Source organism: Ammospiza nelsoni, chromosome 9 (genome assembly GCF_027579445.1).
Source record: "Ammospiza nelsoni isolate bAmmNel1 chromosome 9, bAmmNel1.pri, whole genome shotgun sequence".
Taxonomy (NCBI): Eukaryota; Metazoa; Chordata; class Aves; order Passeriformes; family Passerellidae; genus Ammospiza; species Ammospiza nelsoni.
The window spans coordinates 21,219,544-21,246,729 of NC_080641.1; the positions used below are offsets into that span (position 1 = coordinate 21,219,544).

General features: G+C 38.1%; 1 long non-coding RNA gene across 1 annotated transcript in view; it reads left to right on the forward strand.

Annotated features, from left to right (window-relative positions):
* Positions 1–14,375, forward strand: part of LOC132077242 (uncharacterized) — a 63,605-nt gene extending 49,230 nt beyond the window's left edge. Inside the window, exon 4 of the long non-coding RNA XR_009419024.1 lies at positions 14,170–14,375. This is a non-coding gene — a long non-coding RNA (uncharacterized LOC132077242). The remainder of the gene's footprint in view (positions 1–14,169) is intronic.
* The last annotated feature ends 12,811 nt before the right edge of the window (positions 14,376–27,186 follow it).

Here is a 27,186-nt window from a genome sequence, read left to right on the forward strand (position 1 = left end):
TAAAATAGCTCAGTACAGTCCTGTTTATGTATAGTGAAGGTGACAGTGAAAGACAAGAATCTGTAGAGTCTTTTGGACGTGGTGGCTAATTAATGTAAAGCATATGGTTATATGCAATGTCAGGAGTATATTGTGTACAAATGCTCATGTCAAATCAACATTTTTTAACAGCCAGCTGATAAAGAGCCAGCAGCCCATAGCTGCCTCTCCTTCTCCCAGATGCAGACAGGACTATATCAACCTGTGATTTCAGATCTGCAGAAATAAGAGGTAATATTGGCCATCCACAACTGGAAAGAATGGCATGTATTCTAGGTAAGGCAAGTGAGTATGAATCACTTGTGGAATTCTGTTCCTTAGTTTGGCAACCAAGTTAGTACTTAGGTCTTCCCAAGCTGAGACCTAATGACATAATAAAAAAATCTCACCTTCTGACTCATGATCCTAATTTGTTCCATTTGTAGCCTGAGGAAAATTAGCTGAGGGTGGAAAAGAGTGATATCCTTATTTCAAGGAGGACCTGTTAAACTGTTTGCAATATGTAAGCATAACAAGTTCATGCATTGCTGTTTTCACAACATAAGGTTGTGAGATTCAAATCAGACTGCATCATCTAACAAGTTTCCTTTCAATAATGTAGAGAGACTCTAATAAAACATGAATGAATTTTGAGACTTTGATACTCATAACTTCCTCTCATATGAATGTGATGGGGCAAATGGAAAAACTACAACTTTATTGGGTTTGAATTGTATTCATAGAGAAAAGAATTAAAACCCCCAAACATTATGGAAACTGACACACTTAGAACAACTGTGCCCTATTTCTACCATAACTGTATTTTACAGGAATTATCTGTGTAAGGTAAGAAATCAGTGCATACATGTGATAGTATCACTTAACTCTCACTGGATTTGCAAAGCCAAATCAAAAAATGTCCAATCTAAACAAATTAAAGACAGTTTGAGGATGGTGCTTAGAATGTTAGTCAGAGGAAAGAACAAGTCATCATGAGTTAAAAATCAACCAAAATTAAAAAGTTCATCACCCAGAAGGCACAACAATTGCCAATGCAATCTGCATAAATGACTGGAGAAAAGTTAGTGCTCTAATGAGTAACATCAGTAGAACTGCTTTGATAGGGAATCAAAGAATGAGAGAAGTATCATCTGAGCAGAATAACTGGTAGGCTCAAATGAGAAAAACCACATGAAACCCTGCAATTTTTGGTGACTTCTCATTTAATGGATTGAATACACAGTAAGCACAGAAACAGCAAGCACATGTTAACTGATTTGTATACCAGAGCCTAGTAGATAATTTCTATATTAAAATTTGAGTTACCCTTTTTTGTGTTATGGATGTTTACAGTTTGTGTCTGAGAGTTGCTTTTAATCACTGTTTTCTCTCTAGTCTGTTACCTAGCACTTATGCCTAATCTTACTCTTTTGGAGATTGTTGGTTGAGCTGCTACAGTATTAAGCAATTACTAGCAATTTCTCAGAGTACTAAGTTGTTTTAATTAACATCATATATGTCAAATCCATTTGTGACATTCAATTTTTGTTGCCATCTGCCTACCATAAATGTTTTTGTATACAGCCTACCAGCCCATCTTAAAATCCAATGAAAAAGAAATTATTTAGCATTCAAGCCTCTAAGCCTTTTTAGATTTTCTACTTGTTTCTGTAACAGTAGCAGGAAGAGAAAACTAGTGTTTTTTGTCCATAGAGCGATAGTGGCATGAGTTGGACATGTTTATTCTGAAATCACCTGGCTTTGGGGCATTAAGTAGGACCTTTAACATTGTTATTTGTGTTTAATTTTACATAGCATTGAAATGTTACCTTGCCTTAAGCTGTGGAAGTCACTGCTATCCTTTCCAGTAGCACTTTTTAGCACCCTGTCCTTGACTTCATAATCCTCAAATGCCAAGCTTGGAAATCTGCTTCTGGCAGAACAAGATCTCTTCATCTTTGTGGTCACATTCCAGGCTTTTGTTCAGTCACAAGTTTGGTTTGGATTTATCTTCAGTATGTCTACTTGAATATTCAAAAAATCATCAGCTAGTCTAATTTGTTTTTTTAAAGTCATGTAAAAGACTGATTTGCTTTGACAGGTGGATCAGAAACAGAATTGTAGCTATTTTATCTGGACCTAATTAAACAACCTTCATTACTGGCAGGTATGTGTTCATGATGACTAGAAATTAGCTTGATTGGAATTAAAACTCAAAATATAAGGCATTGAATTGACTTGTTTTTGAAAAATACAGGGTTTAAAAATATATCTGTGAAGTACATTTTTAAATGTGGCAAGTGCGTGTCTAAATTTTAAATCATGCCCAATTCCACTTTTTATTTTATGTTAATGACACTTGTCACAGGTATTCATGAGGATATTGCCAACACATATAAAATGGCACCACACTAGTTCAGAATTACGAGACTTTAATAAAACATTAGGAACAGTCCTTTTTTCTTCTTGCAGGCACAGAAATTCTGCAGTATTTTGTGTGGTGTATTTGGGATGAATTTCAGTCATGCAAATGAGGCCAGCATGAGACAGGTGCAGTGCTTATGCCCTCAGAAAGGGGTTTAGTGGATCTTAAAGTAGTGCCTCAACATGTGTGTTGATCCTGTTTGCCTTTGAAGAGCCCAGTTACTTCCAACTTATAAACTCTATGTCTGTTGAATTACGGGACATTTCTCTCACTACCCATTGTATGTCCAGCTGTGGAATAGATGTCACACCTCCTCAGTGTCAGTGGAATTGCATGCTAATGTTATTAAATCCCATGATAAGCTCTCGTTGTTCAATTTGCCTTCTCCTGTGGTGAATCCAGGCATAACTTAGTAAAATCTTCCAGTAGCCCTGACTGTTCACCCAGTCCAATATGCTGCCTGAGGGTTTCAACGCCTACCTTAAAATAACCTAGGTGTACACATGCAGATGAAATATTGGATTGCATATTGCAATGGTAAGGACTTCTATATCACAATTTTCTATGGCTGCTCTGATTATGGAGAGTTTAGGGCAAGGCATCTTGCAAGAGATTTTTCAGAGTAATTGAAGGAATTACTCTGAGGAGCTACTAAACAACTGGTTCAACAGCCTTTGGTGTGGATATTACATAGCTGTAAGAAGAAAGTATCACAGTGAAAAAGCCAACTATGTAAATACAGTTTTCTTTCAAATAGAAATGATAGAGGAATAATATTATGTATTTCAAATGGAAAAATGTACGTTTATCTCAGTTTCTGAACCTAAAATGCTGCAAGGTGTTTTAAAAAGTCCAAATGATATCTCTGTAATTTTCTGTTCTTCCTATAGATAACAGGTGTAAAAAATCCTGTATTAGAAGGGCAGCTTCTTGGGACAGGATATCTGGTAAAGTTCAAGCTATTCTGGTTATTGTCAACACTGATACAAGAATAGAATATTCTGCCTTTCCGTGTCAGATGGTGGCATCTGTAAGACAAGTAAGGACTGCATTTTGCTAATTATACCCTTTAAACTGTGTCATGTAGGGGATGCAGCACTCATGATAGTTACATGAACAGGAAGTATAATTTGTCCTTCTGAAGGACAAAAATATATAGATGCAAATCATTAGGTTCTCTTTAGTTAAGGAGAGCCATACAACATGACCATGGAATCAAACACTAGGTCTTTGAATCCATGCAGTTCTGATGGATAAAATCAGGTCTATTTTGCCAGTTTAGGATGTAAGCATTACCAATTTAACAATTGGTGATGTGTTTGGACTTTGGAATTTCCACAATATATCAGATTTAATGTCCCAGGATGAGAGAACTTAGTAATGGAACAGATTACATTTTAAATCAAAGATGAAAACAACTAAAACATAGGAACTGCTTTCTCAGTTAATGTCTACACTGTCAGAATAGCCCTCAATGAGCTGAAATTTCCTCTGTCTTTTCTGCCTCTTTTACAAGAAGAGCTTTTTACTTGTGTAAGGTGAGTGCACATGTTAGTCAGTCCAAAACTGTCGAGTAGGTCCTGTTAACGCATCAGTTTTTCTGTGTACCTTCTTATGCTTGAAACTAGGGCAAAAGATCTTTATAGGACTATCTGTAGAGCAGTGTATAAACTGCAAACTATTTCTCCTCAGAGGACTTTTGGACTGCGAAAGTCCAGCAACTGCCATCAGTAAAAATTATCTGTGGATAAACGATTGCTTTGGAACATGTTTCTGTAAGGCACTATCAACAAATGCAAAATGAGAGTCAGCAATAATGTGCTGATCTAGGCAAGATCCTTGGGTTTTGTTTTTGTCTGTGCTGCTGGATGAGTCAGGAAGTTTGTGCCATCTTTGTGGTTCTGTCTGCTGTCGATACAAATGGGAGTGATACCTCCTTGCTTTTGTAATGTGCTTTGAGATCTGTGTGTGTGCTCCAAGGATCATTTTCACACAGTGACAGTAAGAAGCCACAACATCTACTCTGGAATGCACATTTTTCCCATAGTTTATTGGAAACTTACTGTGCACATCCTTGCTGGGCTGTGAAGAAAGGTATTTCACATAACATTTTACTAGGTTAACTTACAAGCCTGGTCTTTGTGCAATCACAGATACCTGTTTGTAAAACTCCTGTGTGTTAATTGTATTCTCTATCACACTGGTCAGTGTCTGTGAACCTTATTCAGTAATGGCTTGCGCACTAATTAACAGGGAATTCATTTAGGAAAGGAAGTGAAACAAACCAGCAAAGACTGTACCTATCATTAGTTTCATCTCTCAGATGTTTCTTTCCCCATATGCATTTGGCTAAGTGTACCAGGCTATGATCAATGTGCATGATCCATGAAAACAGAGAAAACCAGCTGAAAAAGCAGGTTTCCTCTTTAAGAAAAAGGAAAAACTTTCCAATTGATTTAGTGCTTCATAAATTAGCCTAGGGATACCTTTAAATTGTGCTCTTATTATGCATACAGGATTCTACTCACCTAACAATTTTGCTTTTCAATTAAAAAAAATGTTTTGAATAGCAACAAAACATGCAGTAAAAATATACTATCCACATTCTGCAAAGAGTGAAAATGTAAATGAATGGATAGAAAATGTCCCCAGTATGATTTCTTTCTTGTTGACTTTCCAATTTAATTTTTCATTGGAAAAAAAAGATGTACTGGGAAATAGAATGCATGATCTACAAGTAGGAGTTTAGGAAGTCATTATATACCCATTAGTTATGTGCATTTATTAAATCTGTCTGGTAAAATTAAGGGAGCTAAAATTTTATGTATTTATTTCTATCTGGTGTACCTTGTATATCTCGTATGCCAGTCAGCATGTAAGATACGCAAATTAACTGATTGTATCAAAGAGCAGAAGCCTTGAATGGGGAAGGATATACCCACAGAAGCAACTCTCCTGAGATCCTATAGCTGTGCTCCCTGGGTGAATTTGGGATATTATCTATTTTCATCTAATGATCAAAGTCTTTTAAGAATATCTTTGAAAAACTATAGGAAGTCTAAACAACCGTTTCCTCAGTATTTTTGTTCAAGCTCTAGGAAATCCTACAGGCTGCCCTGGGAAGGAGCACTGAATCTGTCAGTAGTTTGAGTATTTGGCCAGTGCACAGTCCTAAGGGCCTTTACTCTGGCTATAAGGCCAGATATTCATCCCCAAGGCACACGATGGTGAGAATATTTATTTACTTAGATACTATCTCAGTCAAAGCAAAGCCACAAGAGCTCCTTAGACTGCATATCTTGGCCCTGAGTGTATCCAGTAAGAGCCCTAGGGTTTTTAGTAAGTATCTAAAACCATTTTACATTAACCAGTTCTCCCAGTTTAGACTTACAAATATTCATGGCAGATGTCAGGATTTGCATCTTAAATTTTTACTGGTCAAAAAAGTAATACAAATAGATGGAAGGAATAATATATTTTTATTTTATTTGTTTCCCATAGGAAAGGGAATTAGAGACTTCTGCCAGTAATACTTTTTGCCTTCAGTGTGTCTGCTTTTTAATACTGTAGCATACAAATGAGGACAAGGAAATGGAAAGCAATGGACGAATAAGCATTTGCTTGTCACACCCCACTTTGTTCACTCTGACATGGTGAAATATACATTCATGAAGGCTAGAACTAAATTTCTTTAAAATAATGCTCTAAATATCCTATGTATGGATGCCTCAGTCTTGTCTTGGTCATCTGTCTAAAGATTTGGTATTCTGAGCATAGATGTGAAAGTCTCAGTTTGGAAAGAAAGAGTCTGTGAGGTTCCATAGAATGCAGCACAGGTTCTGTCACACACTGCCACTTCCAGGCCCCTGTCCCTGTGGGCTAGAAAGAATCAAATGCAAGTGGCCATGATAATGAGGCTGATGTCATAACAGCACAGAGCTATTACCAAAGCTGGAAACAGTCCCCAAATGTCTCACATATTCCAGTGGGAATAAAATGATGGTATGCTTTCTGGTGTGTGTTATCAGCAGCAATAAGGATCTGGTTCAAAACTGAAAAGATCCCTCTGGAAATCAGCAAACCCATCAATCTGAGCCTCCTCTAAGTAAAGAGGAGAAAGAACACAGCGTTATTTAAAAGAACGTTTGAATGAAAGTTTTACTTCTGGCAGATACTGCCTTAGTTTATGTAGTTGAAAAACTACCCCATACTCCTAGAAGTGCATTCTTTGGACTTTTACACATTTTTTAAAGCTGCCTCTGTAGAAGGAGAAGATGGCAAACGATCAACAAATTATTGTGGATATCCTATCTCCTGTATATTCTTCCCTTCCTTTTATGTATTTTTTGTGCAGTTCATCTATGATTGATTAAGACAGGTGGCTTACAAGTGAAGTTTCAACCCTGCTTTGTAGGTTTTATGGCATCTAAAGGAAAGTGCTCCCTATCTTCTTCATTCCTTAAGTTTCCATGCATCTCTGGGGTGCCTCTACCTTTGGTTGGGATGGCCAGTGTAGGTATGCAGCTGATAGCCTTGCTCTTGTTATGCAGAGTGTGTCTTGCTGTTGTTGCTGCTCCTTCTGTGCCTCCCTCCTGATGCTTCTTCTGCTTTGCTCTTATGTCTTGTGGCCCCAGTAAATGGCTGCTGTGTGGCATGATCAGAATGATACAGGGGAAACTTGGTGTGCAATAATGAATAATTGGGTCTTAGGGGTTGTTCTGGCTGCCAGCCTGAACACATCCCTCCTTCTTCTTTGTCCCAAAGAATGTTTAAGCAATTTCAAGAAAATAGAACAGCCTCAATGAGCACTGCTGAGAGAGACTTGCCACTGAGGATCTTATCTTATGAGGGTCCTGGGAGGAGGGAGACCTGAGTTCAGTCACTGCTGCACATCACACAGGGGAATCGACAGCATGTGCTGAGTATTACAGCAATGTCTAGATTCACTAGGCTGAGTGGCAGCAACACAGAGCCTGCAGCTTGCTGTGTGGGCTGGGCAGTGCTGTACAGGCTGCTATCTGATGAACTCCTTTGAGCTGATGGACAGGTGTCTAATTTTTGAAGGCTGTCCAGTCCAGGTGGGGATCAGTCACCAAACTGCTTCGCATGCTTAAGCAGTTTCCAGCCTTGCTACCAGTAGAAATTTGGGGATTCTTGTGAAGGTATTGCAACAGAACAGTGATTTTCAAAAATACCAGTGGTGCTTAGAGAATGGATTTAAGCATCTGAATAATTTTTATGCTCAGACTGTGATTCCAATAAAGAAGTAAGAGCTTCCTGGTTTTATCTGATGTCTACCTGGCAGCCTGAAAACACTGCAATGCTCCTCGAGATGTCTCATCACTAAGAGATGCAGAATTGAAAGGAATACAATTTTCCTAATTCTGCCTCTTTTTGTAAGGTCTAAGCTGCATGTGAGACACAGACCAAAGGATTTCTCTCAATTAATCCCTCCTTCAAGTCCTATAGCTGTGACAAAGCTAGAAGGATTTTAGGGTGGCATGCAAACAATTCTCCTTTGCTCTGAATGATCACTACTGTGATGCTCAGTTACCAGAGGGACAGAAAACAGGATTCCAATAATGTAAATTCTCTCTGAAAATTAAAGACTCTGATGAAGGTACATCAGCTGTATGCATTAGGTTTGAAGTGATTTTTTTAGCATGTAGAATAAAAATTAAAAAACCATTTGGGAGCTTTATCCAAAGATAATTGACTATTTAGCAAACAAGGAATAAGAAAATCTTCTGTCATCGTACAGACACCTGACGTATTGCTGGCACCCATTTTCCCTGGGTAAGAGGAATCAGGGAATTCAGAATGCTGGTTGGAGTCCTACATGAAATACTTCATATCTAGGGACATGACCTCCTGAAGCAGCAGTCTGAGCTGTGAAGTGCCTTGTAGATCTTATTTTTTTCTGCCAGGGTATCAGAATTACCTTTTCTAAAATTCAGTAGAAGGTAGGGAATGAAGAAAAAAAAAAAAAGAAAGAAAAGAAGGGGAAAGGTATGAATTTCTGCAGTTTTAAGAATAAACTCGAGCTGGCAGCAGTGAATTTTATCTTTTTTGCATGTGTAGAAAGCAATTAGATCTTTTGATTGTACAAAAACAAGGGAGATTCTCTAGACAGGGATCATATGAGGTAAGTACATATGGTGCGAATCCTGTGATTGGAGCCTCAGGAGTGCCAGAGTAGCACTCAGACACTTGGAAGAGGCCAGATTTCTCTAGTAGAATATTTCGTGTTATTCAGTCACTGACTAACACATAACGACTCCCAAGGCACAATGAGTATTAGCTCTGTTTGCTGCAGTTCATTGGACTAGTTCTGAGAGAACTTTTCATGTGATGGTTTGAAAGTAGACATGACTAAACTAAAAAATAACCTCTATCTTTCAATTTGGTGCAACTGTAGCTCTAAATTCCTTCTCCTGTAATACAACCAATCAAAATAATGGTGCTGAATATTGAAGAAGTCTACCTCCAGAACCACATGTAACTAATTTGCATCCCAAATACCTGACTAAGTCTTTGCAGGTAATTGGCAGTTGGGTAATCTGCCTATTCATTTTTTCATTTCTAGCTATCTCTAGTTAATAATCAATAGTATTTTTTTCTAATGAAGAAAGGGAATTGACATCCTGGCCTTTGTGCAGTGTTACAATACCATTGATCGTTATCATTATCATATGTCCTTGATACACTGAGTAAGGGCAGGAATATCAGTCTTGCAGTACAGGGACACTTAATAAACTGGGATAAATAATTGTGATTGGTCCAAGAGGTAGTCACGGTTTTCTGGGCAAAGATGTGTGGGAGAGAATTAATAAAATGTTGTATATTAGTTCTATCTCCAAATCTAAATGGAAGACAGTCTCTCCAAAGATATATGAAGGATGCATGAAGACACATGAAAGCTCTCTATATCATAGAGTCAAGCTGCAGATGGGGTTATGTTTCTCCTCATTGTATTGAACATCTCCAAAGTAAAGATCTTTCTTACTCTGTAGTTGGATACTCCCACTGGTCATTTCTCCTTTCTGTGAGGAAGGTGAACCCTAACCAGTTTTAGTGAGGGAGGAAGTCTGTGGCTGGCACATCAAATATAGTAACTCAGTTGGGTTGTTTTTTCAATTTTACTCTTTTTTGTTACTTTCCTCCTACTATCAGTAGAGTTTCAAAACTTTTATGTATTGCAGGAGCCCTCTTTTTCCTGAGAAAAATAAAAATATTAATTGTGTCCTCTTAGACTCTTTAAGTAGAATTTGAGAACCATTTTTCATCAGTGACATACTACAGACCAAAGCACAGTCTATATTTGGATCTCTTGACTAAGGTACAATGTCTAATTTAAAAAAATAATGGTACTGTAGATCTTATTTTACTCTTCTTCCATAATAATAAGATTTTTTTTCTTCCTTCCAGAATTTATATTCTGCTATTAAATAAGGAAAATCTTTTGTACAGTATGTGTAAAATTACATTCCTGTGAAACCATTATTTAAAAAGAAAAAAATCAAGGGTCCCATGCTAAGAATAAAAATCAGAAATGAATTACATTTAAAATGTCTACTGCAAGATGATGGTACCTGTTGGCAAGTCTTCCATGCCAACCTACAGAAACCTTGAGTTTGTTTGGTGTTGCAGGCTTGGCTATGGTTGACCTTTCTGTGTTTAGACTGTCAGTTTCAAAAGCAAGGTCTGTGGAAATGGCGTTATAATGAGGGCTTCTGAATTTTGTTGGGGGCTCCACATACCATTTGTCTGTATCTATAATTACACTCATGTTCATGGAGGGATTTATATGGTTTTTTGTGTGAATGTAGAGACATGTTTATAGTGACACCCAGCTGCATTATATCAGCACGGGTTTTGACCCCAAGGGAAAGCAGAGTGTGGGTCCAGCATTGCACGTGGACTGCATGGTGCACTGTGGGTGAGGGGCAGACCATGGCAGCCTGGCCCAGGGGATGCTGCTCTTTGAGATCCCTAAAACACATATAACACACCGTATAACATTTTAAATTTATGTTCAGTCATTGCTATGTGTACATAAAATACAGCTTGCTCTTTAAAAATATGGAAGTGTTTTTCATTAAGCATGCACCAGAGCTTTTTGTGTGTGACCTGAGCTCGCCTTATGGTAGCCTGCACACATGCCTGTATATATGCATCTCCACATGCATGTGGTGCTCCCTCGCAGAAACGAGCTTCAGTAGCTGTCTGGTGTGGTCCTTTGTTTGTCATAAGAGGGACAGATTCCTAAATAATTGTCACTGATTATTTTAAGACTCCCAAATATTCCATTTGTAGCTTAAATATTTTATAAAAGTTTGTACATGTGGAAAGTATTTAAAAGGTAAGACACTGGAGCCTTTCCTTCAGAAAACATTTTGGTTTTCAGAAGTGAATAAATAACAAGACTCTTAGCACTTTGTTCTGAGTCCTTTCAGTGCTATTTGTAAGTGGAGTGAGAGCAGCTATTATTATCCTTATAAATATTTGGCAGTGCATGGCCTTGATTCGCAATCGTGTCTGTTCAAAGAATGTCTAGCGAACAAAGGAACTGGTCTCAGGGCATGAATGTTATCCTGAAGCAACTAAAGGATACAAGCCTTGTCACTTCTTGTCTCATTTTCATTAAGAAAATCATGTGGTTTAGCTTTAGGGGGGTGGTGATGAATCAACCATGTGACTAAAGGCAGGTGGCCATCTTAGGGCTCTTATCCTTAGCAAAAATGAGAATTAAAAGAAGGGGAGGCTGAGTGAGGGAATGGGGGAGGAGTTCAGCTCTATAAAATGTTCAGTCACTGGGCTGCCACGAAGTAAATATTTTTAAAAATATATTATTTACTACAAGGGAAGGTTTTCCCAGAGAGGCAGATAAATGTGCTTGCTATGGGAGCTTTATGGCCACTACAGGCCCAACTGTCATTCCTTCGGTACTTCCTGTCAGTCCGACTAAACTCTGTCATCCTTCAACCCAGTTTAAATTAACAGGTAATTTGTAAATGTCACTTCAGGTTAGGCCGCTCATTTTGTTTCTACTCTACCAATGCAAAGTCTAGGACTAATTTTTCTTGTCTTCTTTTAATAGGATTTTCATTTATAAATAGAATTATGTTCTGAAAATAAATTACAGTAAGTGATGCACTGAACTGGTAGCAGCAGCACTTTCATAGAATTTCAAGCACCTACATCAGAAGAGATTAATAAAAACACTTCAAAGGCTAAATTCTATTTAAGCAGAAGACAGCTTTTGGTTAATATTTAATCTGAGTAACTGAGATCTTGGTTGAAAATATGATTTTTTAATATCTAAATTAATTTGCAAAACAAAACCATTAATTTTGCCTGAGAGCTTTCATAATGCAAAAGTTTCAGTAATTTATTTGAAAAAAAAGGTAATTCTTTAGTAAAAGTCCCTATTTTAATATGGAATTTATTTCTAATGCAATATATTTGATCAGCAATACTGCTTTAAGTCCATACTTTTTAAATGATTGCTAATGTGCTGTATTGAATAAGAAAAAGTATCGGACTTTTCCTGAGAGTTTTTAGTTTGTAAACGACATTGCTTTTAGGTCCAGTATAAACAAATAGATATCGCCCCTTTCTTAAAGGTAATATTCAACTGAAAGAAGTACAATTTCACTATAATATAAGCATACATGATAAGAGCCAGTGTGATATTTTTCATTGAACGGCTTTTGAAGTGCTGTAGTTACAGCACATGCTTTTCTTGTTCACCTCCTGGCAATGTCATACCCAAGTGAGCCAGGGGAGCTGTTTGCAGGGAGAGAATCCTGTGCCTTCCTTCTGCTTTCTAGTTGTAGAAGGCATTTCCTTTCCTCCCACTCCTCAAGGAAACCTTGCATCTTTCCAGCACAAAGAGAGACTCAGTTCATGTGTCTAAGGGATTCTCAACACCTTCTGTTTCTTGTAAAAGTTGTCTGGGCTTGGCAGAGGCTTGACTGCCCCTCATTGCAAAAGCCATTTTTTAATCCCCTCTGTTGGCCTCAATAGTAGCCAAACCCCGCTGTGGGGAGTGAAACCCAAATCCAGTTCCTTTCTTTCTCTAACCTCTCCCATGTTCCTCTTATGCTCTTCTATTGTGATCCCATTCATGTCTACTCTGCGTTCTTAGCCCTGTATTTTCCTGTTATTGTAGTTTTCTTCTCACTGTTTACATTAAAACATTTATCTGGATTTTTTTTGTGACTCCTTTCTTGTTGATGATGTTTCTGATTTCTTCTAACAAGTCCCTTTTGACAGTCTGTCAGCACCTGAAGTGTTCTGCAGTAGTTGCACAGATGTTTTGTAAGAGTTACAAAGTAGCTGAGGTATCTGGAAGACAGAGGTATTTGCTGTGCATAGTGAAGGAGGAGCAGGGATTCTTTTCAGTGACATAGGGCACAGAAATTCAAGAACCATAGGAAAATCTTTTGGCACTGAGCCACCACTGATGAGTGATTACATTGGCTGCTGCTCTGGTAATTAACATATATGGGATATCAACATGGGAGATTGCAATATAATGTGACACAAGTAAACTAACACTTCCTAAAGTGTTGGATCCTTTAAGTTGGCTGCAGTGCAACTGTGCTTTAAGCCTCCATGCAGACAACATATGTATTATTTAAAACCTCATGTCTGGATCCTAGGTAAGGATCCAGGAAGAATCTTATCCTGTATCCTGGAAGTCCATTATAAATCTATTTAGACTTTATTGTTAAGGTTACTTCAGGTGTTTTTAAAATTACGTTTTTAGTGACATTAGCAGTTTTACAGTCCAGTATCAAATCCTGAGAAAGCATTTTTCATTGTATATTATTACTGACCTATTATAAGAAACATAACTTTTCTATGTAAATATTAATTGTTTAAACATTAAAGGTCTTTATTCTGAATGCTAAATTAGCATCCATTCAAGAAGATCTAGGACTTGAAAAGAGAGCCATGATGTATTAAATACTAACTGAAGTTCCTCCACCCTGATTCCTGATAATTAGTAGGAATGCATGTCTCGTTGGAATGTCACTCTTTTTCTTGTTCTTTAGTGGATTTTAGCTGTAAAAGCAGCATCAGTCCAATTTTCCACATAAGTTACCTTAACATGGTTTCACATAATGATCAGTTCAGACTTGTTACATTTCCCCACTGTGTAACATCCAAAACATTTTGTGGTGAAGCAGAAGTAAGCTTGGATCTTCTCTGTATGGCTAAAGTGAATCAATACAAAGGAGAATGATGAAACTTAGGAAACTGACCTTTATGTGAACCAACTGCTGGGGTTCATGAAATTTGAACTAAGGCTGAGTTTTAGGAAGACTGTGAAAGAGCTAATATTCTGAAATGCTGACAAAAAGGAATCCACTGTGAAATGAATGCCTGTCTCCTGTCTGACTATCAAAATTAAAGCAGAGAAGTAGAAATTTATTGCCACCTGTCCCAGAGACAAATATGCGAGATAGATGTGCGCTGCTTTCTCCAGGATGACATCTGGAGGAGTGTGGTGGGTTGACCTTGGCTAGAAGCCAAGTGCCCTCCAAGCCACTCTATCATTCCCCTCCTCAGTAGGACAGAGTGGAGGAAAATAAGAAAGGAGAAAATAAGACAGAAAAAACCTCCCATGTCAAGATAAAGGCAGTTTAATAAAGCAAAAGTAAGACCATGTGCAGAAGCAGAGGAAAACAAAAGATTTATTCTCTACTTTCTATCAGCAGGTGATGTCCAGACACTTCCCAGGAAGCAGGGCTTCAGTACACACAGTATTTGCTCCGGAAGAGAAATATCATCAGAACGGGTGCTCCCCCGGTTTTTCTCTCCTAGCTTTCATTGCTTTTGTTGCAGCACCAACCTAGCAGTATCTTGGGGTATATAGAGGGGCCATCACATACTAATGTCTGTGCAAATCAAATGGTGTGATATCTGAATTTGAGATTTTTCAAGCACAGCATAGAACAATGTGTTGTAGTGACTATTTTCTATATAAATAAACTTTCTATATGACACATCAGTCTTTTAAATATCAATGACTTTAAATTTAATCTCATGCTTCAGAGTACATACCCCAGTTTTCCAACACTGATTTTTGGCACATTAGTTTCTGGGATCCAAAGAGAATCCTTCTGGGCTGTTTTAAATCATGCTTGAAGGAAGCAGTTATTCCACGCTAAGTAAAACTTAGGCTGAGATTCTCTCAAGTTTGCTCTCTAGTCTCAGGGAGATTTGAGGCATTATGTTTAGCAAATAGCAAACAGTTGAGACAGATGAGGGCAATCTTCCTCAAAGCTGCTGCGTTAGACTGAGACAAGACTGCATCCATGTACAAATGAAAAGTTTATCTTTGCAAGCAGCAACGCTATAGTTTGAGTATTTTTCAATTAAAAGTTGGATTCCATAGTGCACTGAATCTGTCACAGTGAAAAATGTAGGCTGATTGTTAATAATACTGCTCTATAATTATTGCTATTATACAGTCCAGATACTTCATGAGGGCATGATCCCCTAATTCTATTTGGTTTTGTACAGACCGCAGAAGAAGCAATTCCTGAGCTGTAAGGTTGGTAACCTAAGTATAAGACTCATGCAAGTAGATGCAAGAAGCTTTTCTGTTGTGGCTCCTGATGTTGCTGAAACTAATCTGTCACAGTGAGAGCTGCCCCCTTTTAGCCTTAACATTGCACACTCATTTTCGTGTTTTGACATGTCAGGTGTTGAATGACTAAGAGTGAACTTTTTTGTTAAAGAAGATGGTTTTCAATATTAAAAAAACCCTTTAAAATATTTTCTTAAATTTATAGAGGTTTTAATAAAGTTTTTCAACACATGATTATTAAAATATATTGCCTTCTTTAAAACAGAAAAATGCAAAAAACCTCAACAAAATACTTTTAATGTAATTTTAGAGTGAAGTAATTACTTGGAGGTGCCTGTGGTATGAAATTCAGAACCTTTTTTCCCAGGGATATATAATTATACATTGAAGGGAACAAGAAATTGATGTAGACAGGTGTTCTCCCACAGCATCATCCCCCTTAGTGGACTGATGACAAGTGAATACTTGTAGTGGGAGACAAAATTCAAGTTTCAGTGTTTCTTTTCTGGCCAGATGGCTCATAAGGGTTAAAACATAAATCTTTGTCTGACCATCCATCTATTTGCCAGAAGCATACATTTGGCACTCTTACTGTCTTAGCCACAAGCTAGACAGCAAGGACCCATTAGAAGACCCCTTTTAGATGCTAGTTGAAATATTTAGATTGAAGAATTTCATTTCACATTGGAATTCTGCTGAAATTTTTTCTGCTAAGAGAATAAAATGAGAGAAAGACAGTGCTTTGTCTTTATTCACTATTTTAAGTTATTGTGTTACTGAGAATCGCTGAAGCTCCCATGCAAGAGCAGGGACTTGCCATTTGGCAGCAGTGATAAGCACATCAGGGCATGGCTTTCACTATTGTCAGGAAGGAAGTGTGAAAGTTTGGCTAACTAATCAGCTGCTATTAAAAATTAAGTCAATTTTTACTTGTTTGCTTCAGGGAGAGTTGTTAGAGTTCAGCAGCTAAACTTGTCAGTTTTGCGGATTTTTGAATTTCTTTTTTCTCTGGTGAGATTTAATCTCTTGCTTCTGGATTGCATCACTGAGTGTGGGGGTTGCACCCCTAGAGTGCACCAACATTCCTTTCTTCCCTCCTTCCTTCCCCAGAGCTGCTGAAGCAGAGCAGACTTTTCCTCTAGTGATGCTGCTTGGCACACTTAGGCACTTAAACACCAAAACTTAGAGTGAAAATTAACCTGCCAGTTATCTCAGTGACCTTGTTCTGGATCCTGAGACCTCACTTGATTTCAACATGAAGAGGGTAGGAAATGTAATTTGGTAAATTGTATATGGGAACTGGGAGAAAATGGTGGGAAAAAGCTGGAATGATGAGGCTGGGGTGAAGAACAGGAAATACAAGGAAGATTCCCATGAGACAAGGACAGAAAATGCAAATCAGTAAAGAAGGCTGGCAATTGATAGTTGTCCTGGAGAACTGGATCCTAATGTTATGTCTGTTCAGATGGAGAAATCTTTTATAAAAAAATCAGATTAACTGAGGTATATAGTATTTCCGCATTTCTCTTTGGCTGGAGAAGCCCGGAGGCAGGGAAGGACTGGAGGAAGAGCAAAAGGGAGACAGCTCTGCTGTGAGCTGTTTCCAGCTGGGTTTTGCACACGGTAGTTTTTTTTTGTGTTTGAATGTCATTTCTGCTAACAGGGACCTGTATCCTCAAAGGATAACAGATCCTAGAAAGGGGAGGACCATTCATGAGCCTGTGCAGAGAAGCCTAGGCCTGCTCCTTGTCTGTGTGGGCGGGGAGGGAAGGGGAGAAAATGGTGGCTGTCTTCTACAGCAATAGCTCCCAGGCCTGGAGTGATCATGTGGAGAGGGTCTCCAGGAGGATGTGTTAGTTGAACACCCTGTGCAGTGTTCCCAGAGATGGAATGCTGGAGCAACATGAGCTGTCAGTGAGGTGAGGCTCAGCACAGGCCATGGCTGGGTGCTCCTGGCCTGCCCAGCCTGATCTCAACCTTGGCCAGCGGGAACAGCTCATTTCAAAGAAGAAGCTGGAGGCAAAGCAGCCTGCTGGCCCCACCACTGCTCCTGGAGGAAAAGAGGCTAAAGCTATAGTTTTGTAAATTAGTCATTCTCTGTTTGGATACATGGGCATAGTTTGCTGTTGTATCTTTAATGAAAATATGGGCTGTTAAACTGCTCTTTTGCAAGTTGGAGAATTAGGTTTCTTGTTTTAGCCCCAGAAAACTTAGTGTAATTACCCCTCAGTTCATTTTGATGGCTTGAGTTTTTGTTGTAATTCCCATGAATTTAAACCCAACCCTCGCTGCTGCCAATAGCAACAGGATTACGCTCATGTCAGCTGACCCAGAAGAAGTGTGTTTTCATTACCCCACAGAGGTATGCTCTGATTTAGTGAAGTACTTCATAACCACAATAGGTCAATAGGAAGTACACTTGAACAACTACAGTGTTGCATGATGCTGAATAGTAAGGAGAAACAGCGTTAGGCATCTCAGAAGAACCCAGGATGAACAGATATTTTTAACCTTATTAGCTCTGTGCCTCAGCTTCCCACTTGTAAAATGGTTTACAATTAAATGAACCAAAGGGTTGTTCTGAAAATAAATTCATTAATGTTTGAGAATTATTCAGATACTATGCCATGGAGTGCAATAGACAATCCCACAAGTAAATGAAAATTCTCTGTTCTGTAAAATACATTTTGAAGCAAATATGAACTGAGGAAGATGGAGGACCACCCTCTGAACAGTGAGAATAACAAAAATACTGAATAACTGCCCTGTTCCTTTGTTAAGCACCATCTACCTTGTTTGTGGACTGAAGTGATTATTTCCTGGGGGAAAAATTAGTAATGTATAATTTAAGTCCATATTGCAAATCCTGAATTTAAGGGAATGAAATAAGATTGTATGAGTGTTAGGTCCTGCCTCAGTTGCTGCCATGAGCCACCTTTTTTCCCACATTTATTGACTTTGCTTGTTTGCAACAGCACTGCTCCTGTAAGCTAGAGGTTTTTTATATAAGTTTATCTATCTATCTATCTATCTATCTATTCTTCAAAGTCAAGTTACCAATTGAACTAATTCCATGAGGAGTCCTTACAGCGTGTCTGGATATTGAAATAGCTTAAAAAAATCTGAAGCAGCCTATGAAAAAATTGAGATAAAAATTAAAAGTAAAATCAGTTAAATTTGATAGTTGGAGGTAATTTTCTGTATCACACCTGGGAATTCAGAGGTGGAACAGCCATTACTGCTGGTCGTAGTGTCTGGCCTAAACCTCTACATTGCACTGTCTATCTTCACAAATCTAAATATATGAAGTGCGCTAAAAGATGTATCAAAATCTTCTGGTGCAAAAATTACTTTTTGGACTATGCTGTTGTGGAAAGCCTGGGCTCTTTTAGCTGTGCATCCCTCAGGAAGGTATAAACAAGATAAAATTGTTGTTGTTTTTTTTTTCCTAACTGCTCTTAGTTTACGTGTTCACTTTGCACCAATAAATGCTTTTACAGACACAAGCTTTGAGGCCATGTGGTTGAATCCAAGATTCATCCTCCATCCCTGGACCAGAGACATCCCCATGAGCCTTCATCCTTTGCCTGGTACCAGCCGTGGGGTGAAATGGGTAAGAGCACGTTTTAGGTAGCTACACAGATGGTGTTTCCTAACCAAACCTTGCATTGTCTCCAGGCTAAATGGAGGGAGAAGGTGACAGCCACATCATGGCCACTTTTATGCCAACAAAGAGTATTCTGTTTAAGCGCCTTCCCTTAGGGTCTCGACCTGTAAAATCTACTCTTAAAGACAGATTAATAAGGCAAGGGCATGAACTGTTAGTAGGCAGATTATCTATCCATCTGACCCAGGTAGTTTCACATAAAGAGAGATGCGAGGCACCATCAGATAAAACAAGCCAATGTTTCATTTCTATCCTGGTATTTCTGAGGAAATTAGAGCCAAAGTATTAGACTATATTTCTCTGGTTTAGTTATGTTAATGCACTGCAATGCAGTTATATTTTGGATTTTTTATGTGACCTTACTGATTTGTGCTGTTTTATTGTTATTAAAAGTATTTTAGTTATATTGATAATTAAGTCAGATTAGGCTGTGAAGACTTCCTGACACATAATAAACCTTTTTACTATTTTTGATACTAGAACAGAAAATTAAAGAGATTCTATTTCTGAAATAGTAAAAGAGAGTCTTATCTTTCCAAAATCTATGTTGATTCAAAACAGCTCATGGAAATAATGTAAGTAGAGCACAGTACAACTGAGGAAATGCTGGAAATGGAACGTGATATTCATTGGCTTATGTTTCTCAGCAGTGCCTGTGGAGTGGCCATAAGTATGCTCTGGAGGAAGGCAAAGCTTGAACTCACTCACTGCCCCTTTGTCTTTCTCAGGAGGATTTAGCTAATCAATAGATGTGTAGATGTAGGAATTTTGGCAACTTCACCGAAAGCATGATCTGCTTGATTTAACTGATCATTTGAAATAAGCCGACTTCAAAATAATTTATGTTGAGAGCTGTTTGTGCAGCAGCAACTTGTGAAAAATGTGCCATTTGCTTAGAAAACCACCACAGTTCAAGACTAAAAATACCACACAGTATTGGTTGATTTGTTCAGGAAACTTTTCTTTCAAATTTGTTGCTAGTTCATGCTCAGAAGATATATGCTAACTGGTCTGGTCTACTGAAACACAAATGTCTAGCTGGGAAGAAAAAACTTGTATCAGCTGGGCAGATATAATTAAAGTTTCAGGCTTACTTCATACCCAGGTGGAGACTTTGAGAGACTTAAGGGAATTTAGTGCTAATCCAAACCTAGTATCTCCCAACTGACGACATGATGGGCAGCATGGAACTGTAATTGGAAGGGCATTGGAGGGGGACCTGGAGAGATTATAGAGGAGCGAGAAGAGAGGATTAGACAAGCACAGGAATAAGTACAGCAACTTCAGAAAATTACCTAATGCAATGCAGTCCTTGTGTCTTTGTGATATTCAGAATCCTAGGCTTGTCAGAGAATACAATACCACACACCTTGCAGTTCTGTTCTAGAAATCTGCATCTGAGAATGCCAACTGTCAAAGCCTTTACAAGCTAAAGGAAGCTGCTTAGGGAGATGTAGGCAGTTCAGCTGACAATGCCTCCTCTTAATCCTGCCATATATTAGAATCATCTATCCTTATCTCCAGATCTGTCAAAACAGGCCAAGTGATCAAACTTCAGGATGCTCATCCATGCATCATGTGGCACATGGCCTCAAAGACATGGGGCTCTGTGATCTACCAGCGCCCACAGATCTTGCTTAATGTTCACAGAGACTCTGAAAGGAGTTTTTGGGAAGACTCCCTTTAATTGAAATGGCATCATCCCCCTCTTAGAATTCCTCTCTACCACGTCATATATATTCCAACAAGTGCTCAGGAGCTACTGCTAGGGATTAAGTCAAAGCTTGCAAGCATGTGAATCCTCCTTTTATGACTTTGACTCCATCTCATTTTCCTTATGTTGCTTTCACATTATCTTCATCTCTTCCAATATTGCTTTACTTTACTTTTATTGGTGCTTTTTTCCTTTATCCTGTCCCCTCAAATAATTTATTTCCTGTCTTTGATTTGGAATGGATCTGTATGCTCTTCTCTTACTGCCAGTCTTCTTGCCCCTACCTGATGATTAGCAGTCTTTTCTAGGCACACTGTGAGTACAATTTGGCATGCAGCAGAGCACCAGTCTCAAGGAGCAGACACGGCCCAGAGGAACAGCCTGGGACATGCAGTGAAACCAGATGAAATCCAGTATGACCTCCTGAGATCCAAGTCAGAAAAGGAAGATTTTTAAATTAAATATTGCATTACAAGGTGAGGAAAGGAAGCTAATGAAGTCTGTTCCCTTAGAATAAGGGCACATATTTTTTCTTATTTTACTATTACACTAATTTTTAAAGAAGTTGCAGATGAAAAATGGTGTCACTCTAGTTGATCCAAGAAGACAGACAGAAATTTCGAATCATCTGATAGCTCCAATTAGGGAAGAAATTGAGATGGGTAATTCTGTGAAGTAATCTTTCTAGTTGATAAAATCCTGTTGTGCTTGCACATAGAAACATCAGCCAGCCAGAAATAGTTCCTCTGTTCTTATCACCAAACTCCATGTAGCAGCATGGCCAGGACATTCTCTAGACTCCTCTGATCTTACACAAACCCAGGCTTGTGTTCTGCTCATTGCTTACATGCCTCCATCATGCCTTCAAGCAAGATTCAGCAAAAGCATTCTTTTAGATCAATTTATTTTCTGAAGTTTTGTCTTTTTTTTTCCTTTGTTTGGTTTGGTTTGGATTTTTTTTTGTATGCATTTTTTCTTCATTTCTTCTTTTACAGCTATGCTGTGAATCTTTCAGATGGCTTAAGGAAGCATATGCAGCTAACAATGTCCTACTTTTTGCCTTAAAGTGCTGCCTACATTTTATGTATGTCTCTCTGTCTCAGCTACACCTTAAACACACTGATTTTTAAAAATCTTTTGCAGTGATAGAGCCCAAAATTTGTCAGGAAAGGTTCAGTTTCCACCCCAATCCTGTTGAGTAGTCCTATGTTCAGGAGAGATTCCTAGGCCTGGAGTGATGGGGATTTTTCATCAATGTTGTCACATTGTACTATTGGGAATGACGTAATAGCTTGGCTAATTAAATTCTAGTAATATGCACTTACGTGGCTGATCAGTACTAAAGCTATTCATTTTATAACATTTTAATCTTTAAAATGTTAGAAAAGCTATTTGAAATGAGTGGCTTACTGTAAATGAATGGACAGAGACCACAGTCAATAAGTAAAGTGCTCATTCACCAAAGTGCTTTAGCAAGGTTATATTTTGTTAAGGATTTTAAAGCTGGACATAGTGTTGAATTGAAGCCCATCAGCCATTTCTGTCATTTATTTAGATTTACTAAATGATCTGAAAAGAGACTGAAATGCCAGCAAAAGGGGTTGGGCAGAGGGACTACCAGACCAGTCCTCAGCTCTCCTACTGATGTGTTTTGGATGTCATTGAAAGCAAACTGCATCACATTATCTGACCCACACCTTACATCAAAGCCTTGCCTTTATGTTCTGTTGCTTTGAATGTGAATTGATACAGTATATGGCATGGGACTTGTGTTGCCCCATAAGAAGATGGAATGTAACCCAAATCCACACTTAGATGATGCTGGTACTGCTTGGAATTAGCAATTGTTTGGCTTGAAATCTTTGTCAGCAACTTTCCTGCAAATGTAACAACCACTTGTTAGTGACATTTGGGAGAGGAATACACAGGATAAAACATGAGTCAGCCCACAGCATGTAACTTTTCAGCTAATGTTTATTAAATATTATCTTTGTTTCAAAGCAGTGCACTGGAAGAACATCGAAATGACTTCAAAGCTTCAGTGATAATTTTTGTGTTGTATTTTAACAATGTGTTTTATCACTATAGCTTGCTATAGATTTGCTTCAAATATTAAATAGACTCTGGATATAGTAGTTAGCTGAATTGTTTATGGGATCAAAATCAAACTAAACGTTCAGAAAATTTTCAGCAAGAGATTCCAGTTAATGAAAGCACCATTTGTGATGTGCTAAAACATGTATACACATAGGTATTGCCCCATTTATCAGACATGAGAGCTAATTACCTCATCCACTGCTATATTTCTTCCATCCTCTGCATTTCAATTCCCAATATTAACACATAGGTGGTCAAGCTGACCATTGAATAGCCTACATGAGCATGAATACATTAAATAATTTAATGTTAGAAGAGTTTATTAAACTGCCACATTCTAATCAGCATGCGTACCTGCCTTCATTAATCTTGCACTGGTCCATGGTGTGTCTCCACAGCCGCCATAGAGTGTGCTAATGTTAATAGGAGCTCTTAACAAACAGGATCAGTTAATCAAGGAAAATTTACTATTAGCCACATGACCATGCATACTGAAATCTAATTACAATCAGATTTAACCTCTTCATTACTGTATTCATCCAAATATTTTTGTTATCACTTGTGATACTAAAGTATTCCAAACTGAGACATGATTATACTCATTTGAACAGGAAATACTTACATCAACTCACATTTATTAAGAAGGGAGACTTTCTTTTTGCCATGTTTTCAGTGTATAATGTTATATGGGTTATATTTATTGCCAAAAGTAGGAAAACTAGTACCACATTTTCTCACCCAAAACCTGGCTACAGAAATGATTGCTAGAACAGAATGTTGAAAAATAATCTTTACTATTCTGGATTAATTCAGATAGAATTTACCACTTGGTAAATTGTCAGTTAACTCTAGATTTGGTTTTTATAACTGAGAATATACAGGGGATTTAGCAGACAAAGTGTTTAAAGTTATTAAGCAATGCTCTTCTTTCTGATATCCATTGAACATTATTTTATACTTGGCTATTTCCATTAGATCTTAGACTGTGATAAGCAATTAAGCTCCATCAGAAGCCATGATTCTTGAGCTAGTTCACAGAATGAGAAGGGTTAGAAGGGACCTCTAGAGACTTAGTTCTTGATAAAGAAAGGGTAAATGGAGATAATTCTGTTTTAGAGCTATCGATTAAAATTTATTTTATTTTATTTATTTTATTATGTTATTTTTAAATGTTCTTTTTCTGTATGCAGAGTAGACAGTATTAGTTCAGGGCACAGAAGGTGAAGTGTGTTTGTTTAATTAGGAATGTGCACGACATTTTGGGTGGAAAAGTAATATATTTTAAACCACAGTAGAGGTTAGAATTCTGAACTATATTAAACTGATGAGAGGGTTGTTTGCATGGTTCATCGATTGTTCCATGGTTTGCATGGGTTCCTTGGCTGAGAAACACCAATCACAGCACCTCTGGTGCATGGTAGGAAGTGGGAATTGGATCTTAGCCTTTCTGACTTTTGGCTATGGATGACCACCAGCCTTGGGGACACTACTGAGCCCTGCATTAGTCTCAGTCACCATATGGTGTTTGCCATCACACCTCTCTCTTCTCTTCTTCCTCACCCCTTCTCCATTCTTCCTCCTTCTCCTTCACTCTGTTGTTTAACTGAGTAATTTCTTTAATGGATATAAAGTCCTGGAATTGTTTCATCTGTGAAAAATGAGTTTGTTGAAAATCTGCCTTTTGGTGTACACTGCTCCATACCAGTGGCAAATATAGGGGTTCTTTTGAGCTAGGGTAAGCCAGCCCAAGTCAGGATGGTAGAGCTGAGTCTAGGAAGGAAGAACATGCTAAGGCAGATTTTTTTTCTTTTTTCTCTCCCTTATACTGTTCTAACACTCTCTCTTTTCTCCACTTACTTGTCTCTTGGATTACTCTTCTTACCTTACTAGCACTCTTAATCCAAGGTATGCCAAAGCACTCCTTTGAGGGTGCATAAGTGTTTGGGTCGTTTTGCACCTGTTCTCTGAAAGATTTCTCTATTGCAAATAGGTTTTTTATTTTTGCAACTGTAAGTTAATATTGCTTAATGTTCTTGATAGATGGCCCTCACCATTATTGTGCCATACATAAAGCTGGGACAACCAATTAGCAGTTAAGAACAAAGACTCTTTCATCCTCTCCTGTCCTGTCATTTTCTAGTATTATTCTCTGTATTGATGTTTCAGCTTCATTCTTGATACAAACTAAGGAACTCAATGAATTGAATTTTTTATGGGTGCCAAAGACCAGATGAGTCTCTGTGTTTGCTCTGGCACTAAAGCCTCTCTATGCACTTTTTAAGGTGTATGATTGCATTTGGAAGGAAGGTGTGACTGTCATTTGCTGCAATATATGTACTCTGAAGGCATCATTCACAGTAGTTGCTGAATTTAGGGGAAAGTGCTACATTTTTAGGTCATTTGCAGAGAAACTGTGGGATGAAGACAATTTGACTATTGTGCATGGCATGCAGTGATGTGAGACAGAAGGGATTTGTTTCAACTTAGCTGAAATGTAGTTACATCACTGTGTTCTTTAGCATGTCCAACATTCTAAAATATAACATTTAGGGACTGTATTAGCATTTGGTGTACTGAACAAATCCAATAGCACTGTCAGAACTAAACTGCAGAATAAACAACATAATGAGAACAAGATCTGATTCTTCATTTGTAGAATATCCTTCCTCTGCACTGCTTTCTTTTGTACTTCTTCTGCTTTCGATTGCAATTGCTGTAAAAATCTGTCCACAAAAGAGAATGCTGATAACTTGCTAAATGTACAAATCCAGCATGATAGAAGAATTTAATGCAATAGTATATGACTCAAATATGATGTAGTTTGGAAATGTCATATGATAATCCTACATAAAACCCTATTCATCAAAAGGCTTCTGCTGTCAGGTCATGATGATGCTTTGATTATTTTACACATTATTTACACTAGATAGAGTTAGAAGGCATATTCTATGCATGATTCAAGATGAAAAGTAATCCTCTAAAAGAGAGGGTGTATTCTTTGTACAGATGTTAATTTTGATCATAGGAAAGGAGGGAGAAATACTAATAAAATTGGTCAGGACATAACAGTATTTTGAAATTACTCTTAAAAAGCGAATGGATGTATAATGTGAAAGTATTTTTAAAAATTTAACATTACATTAAAGTAGCTGCCTGAGTTCTGTGACTGGGAAATTGTAAGCTAAAGGAGATATGACATTTGCTGTAATGAAATCAGGATACTAGAAAAAATGTCTGAAAAGGTCCTAGACTGAGGAAAAGAAGGACAATTCAGCAAGATTTGTGGCATCATATATTATGTGATGGTACCGAGCTTATAGCAGCTGTCTAACATTGCAAATGTGAGTTTATCAGTGCAACTGAATAAACAAAACCAAAAGATGTAGAAATGACCCTGAGTCCTGGTACTGTGTGTGCTGACCACTGTTGGAAAGGACAGGTTCTGTGGCAAGCAGTGTAGGGAGAGATGTCAGGTATTCATTAAGTGATCAGAGAATTGACCTGGAGGTCTGAGAATTGCAGGCAAAACCTATGAATATGATAGAGATGACACAACCCTTCCCTTCCCTTCCCTTCCCTTCCCTTCCCTTCCCTTCCCTTCCCTTCCCTTCCCTTCCCTTCCCTTCCCTTCCCTTCCCTTCCCTTCCCTTCCCTTCCCTTCCCTTCCCTTCCCTTCCCTTCCCTTCCCTTCCCTTCCCTTCCCTTCCCTTCCCTTCCCTTCCCTTCCCTTCCCTTCCCTTCCCTTCCCTTCCCTTCCCTTCCCTTCCCTTCCCTTCCCTTCCCTTCCCTTCCCTTCCCTTCCCTTCCCTCAATGCCTTGCTGTGCTCTGCATTGCATTTTGAATAACAGGTTTTTCTTCTAACATCTCCCTATAAGGAACAGGTGATGTGTGTTGTCCTGTAGATTCACTGTTCATTTGTTTGGATTCACCTGGGCTCTGTGGATTGTTGGTTTCCACAGGAAACCTAAAATAGCTGATGCAATTTCCCCTTTTAAAGCATCTCTTGAGATTTAGTGTTTCCCTCTATCCCTGACTTAACAAGCAGAATTCTACCTGCCTAGGCTGCTAAATATTGACCTTGTAATGATGACAATGAAATTGTATTTTGCCATAAGGATTTTAAGTGTGCTTTATGCAAAACTTCAATTTATAATCTATATATCAGGAGAAAGTGATTAATTGAAATCATAAGCTTTTTCTTAATTATGAATAGGAGTTCTAACAGTCTACTGCCATATTTTACAAGTAAAACACTAAAAAGTGTTTTCACTTAATATTGATGTGTTTTTATTATCATGTTTGCTGAATTCCCTCCCCACATTAAATAACAGAAAAAATAAAATGGGGCATAAACAGTTTTAGAAAATTAATGCTATAGGGAATTTGCTGAAGGAGCTGGAAGGCCAGATTAAAACATTTTCCAGACCTGCTGAGAGCTTATCCTAAAACATGACCAAGATAATTGTTTTATTTTCCTCTCCTGAAACATCTGGAATAAGTTCCTAAAGAGATAAGAAGTGTATGCACAAAGTGCAACTGTAGCATAGTGTTACACTCCCACATAGCTTTTCATTTAATGTGTTTCAACTACCACCTGGCCAAACAGAGATGAAAATACAGTGAAACATGTTCAAGCTCGAAGAATTGTTCAATCTTTTGT